Here is a 3,244-nt window from a genome sequence, read left to right on the forward strand (position 1 = left end):
TGGTGCGTCAGGGGAGAAGAGAGAACAGACTGTTAGAAACCGAAAACAAAAGGCAGCACCAAGACTGAACGATCGCATGGACGAGGCAGCCAGTAAAGCTGCTGCGGGCCCCCACCCTCCCCGCTGCTTCCCCAAAAGCCACGGCAGGCCAGCCTACCATTTCCACGTGCCCCCAAGACAAAAAGGTCACTTGTACTTCTCGAGGTTTCTCCACCACTACCATGGTGGAGCACTCTGAATGAAATATCACCTGCATCCAGGTGGGAGCAATTGGGACCCAGGAGCAGAACCAGGTAAAGGGTTTAACAGCTCACTGCTAAAACACAAGTGTGTGAGTGGGCACAGATTTGCCATGACTAAGAGGCTACGGCGATCAACTGGACCAAGGAACACTTGGAAAAAAGCTCTAAAGAAACTTCACTTTGAGAGCAGAACATCTCAGAGCCTCAGACACATCAGCTACTTCCCCTTCTCCTCTCTTGCCTTCAAAGCAGGGCAGGGGAAGCAAAAACGCTCCAGGTTTGTGGGATATTGTTTTAAAAAAGATACCGCCCTTGTAGAACCGCCCATTTTTGCTTGCTTCAATTATTCCCCAGAACTGGAAATACTAAGTTTTCTTCTACTGAATGTTCTAGATGAAAAAACTACCAAAAAAGTGAACTAAATGTCAACAAGGAATAACAGCCAGTAATGTTGTTAGGTAACTGCTTGAGGCAAAAAATCCCAGTAAGAGTTCAGGCCATGGAGCGTCCAAAGCAAGTGGAGTTTTATAACCTCACACCGGGCTTCAGGGGAAGAGCCCAAGCTGGATAGTTAGAATGGGATCAGCACCGAGTAGTTTTACCCTGCCTATTGTCTCCCAGACATGAGGGATGCCAGGCACATCCCACGGTACTTGGCAGGACTTGCTACTTCTGAGCCCCCGAAATCTCAATAATTGCAAACTTCACATTTTTGGATTTCATTAACAAGACTGCAATGCCTTCCCCCAAAGCAGCAGGGTCTGCTCCAGGTGCTGCAGGCAGGTGCTCGGGACAGGGGAAGGAGCCCCAGACAGAGAGTAAGAGCGGGGAGAAAACCCAAGCAAGAAAATCTGACCTGCAGTATATGATCTGAAACATTGCTTGTGAACACCAACGTGGCAGCACAGAGCAAGACCTGGCGTACAAAGTGGGGAAAGCTCAGAAGCAGCATCAGCAAACAGCCCTGTAGGACCTGGGGAGTCTTGTCAAAGTCCATAAGCAGAGGCCTCAACCAGGCTGAGAAACCTTTCCCCAAGAGCATGGAGACCCTAACATCACCTTCGCGCCATGGCTCGATGCACATGCCACCGCTCCTGCTCCCATCAGCATCTAGTGTTTGTTTGTAGGCAAGTTTTCAAATGCGATTGCTCCCGCAGCTTCCCACAAAACCTCAAAAGTTTGCACTTTGGGGCCACCCGTGCCTCACGGTAACTTAAAAACACAGTTTTCCAGCTATACAGTGCCAAGGTTTCTTATCACGAAACAATCCAAGCTACCTGTCCCGGTCACCAGGAGCCCCCGAGGTGCGTGTGACACTGAGCAGGTTTAAGGAAGAGCACCAAGCCTGGGCTTCACCCAAGACAAAGCCTCCTGGGCTACACAGCCATCCCTCCCTCCCGCGCTCCACGCAAGTTCCTTCCCCACGGTATTTATTTTCACTCTCCACCACTACGTCTCTTCCAGTTCTAAGTGTTTCACGCACAAACAAGTTGTTATATTAAACCAATTTGGCAGCAGAACTGCAGGCCCAGAGGGAAGCAATCCTGTGCGTTTGCAGTAACTTAATCTGCAGTTTCAATAGGATACAGTTCCAGCAGTCTGCTGCCCCGAACCTTTGTGCAGTGGCTGGGCATTGTTCAACAGCTGCCACGCTCCGCTCTGCCCAGCTGCATTTCTGCCACAATTAAATCATGATTATTTCTTCTTCAACATGCAAAAACCACACGACAAACATCTATTATAGAGATATCAGCCAGGCCCCGATCCTGCTAAGACCATTGGGTAAGCGGGCGTCCCCACACAACACCCCACGTGCTGTATTGAGGGAAGAGGACTCGGCTGCTAATAATTTATTCCTCAATCGTGTAACTTCAGTACAGCTCACGGGCAACATTTAACTGCAAATCTTGGTTATCCCGACACTTCAACTGGCCCTGCGCGGAAGTAACAATAATATGAGTTTACCAGTTCAAAGCAGTTTTCATTAAAAGTGTTTTATCCCCCTTTCCCACCCCCCCCCCCCCCGCCCCCAAGAGCAAACCCATATATATTCACCAAGAGGGATGTAATAAAAAAGGGCAACTCCAGCCAAAGCAAATCACGGCTGATCCACACCAGAGAAACAGCGTTAAACGGGGCCAACGCTTATGTTTCAAGGCAACAGGAAAGTGATGCATTCATACAGGATTGAGGGAAAACAAGAAGCTTCACGGCTACAGGTTACAACATCTTTTCTTCAAAGAAGCTGCAAGTAAATGTGACATGCTTTGGCATCACCCCTTTTCCTTTTCAGACTACACGGCTACTCGCGTTCCATGTCTAGAGAGGAGAGAGTCTCGGCTACACGAAACATGAAGTGCAGAGTCTCCAGAAAAAGAGGTGATACAGAAACGTAACGAACTGTTTATTTTATTAGAAATTTCAGGTAAGTTACAATTTTAGAACAAGGATCTGTCGGTCACATCCGCTATCCCCGGCTGCGTCAGACCTGCCAGCACATCCGAGCCTCAGTTTCCCTTATCTGTTAATACAGAAAATTGGTATTTCCATCCCCCTCCGACAAAGCTTAATGAACACGTGCAGAAGGCTCCCAAGCTCCAAAGGAAAGGACCGCAGAAGGCAAAGCATTCAGAAAGATTTTCCTGCAACGTGGGGCAGAACAAGCACCCGAAGGAGCCCGACGCGGGGGGCTGGTTTATCAGTGTTACGGTTTTTCCTCCGGAGCAAACACGTTGCAGCTGCAAACTGAGTAACTCCCATGTGCGCAGAGTACAAGATTTTGGGGGGATGCCCCCGGATATGCCATCAGAGACCCCAGTTTGGCGTCGATGTGCAGCACTTTATGGGGAAGACCCACCGGCCGGTGCCGCTGCGTCCAGGGGCACGCAGGCAGAGTGCCCCAAACCGGCACGGAGGCAGGCGCCACGCATAGGACCTCGAGCCGGGCACACGCTCGCGGGCCGGGATTGCTCCAGGACCACCAAACCGGCATCGCCCGGGAA

This window comes from Aptenodytes forsteri, unplaced genomic scaffold (genome assembly GCF_000699145.1).
Source record: "Aptenodytes forsteri isolate BGI_AS27 unplaced genomic scaffold, ASM69914v1 Scaffold230, whole genome shotgun sequence".
NCBI lineage: Eukaryota > Metazoa > Chordata > Aves > Sphenisciformes > Spheniscidae > Aptenodytes > Aptenodytes forsteri.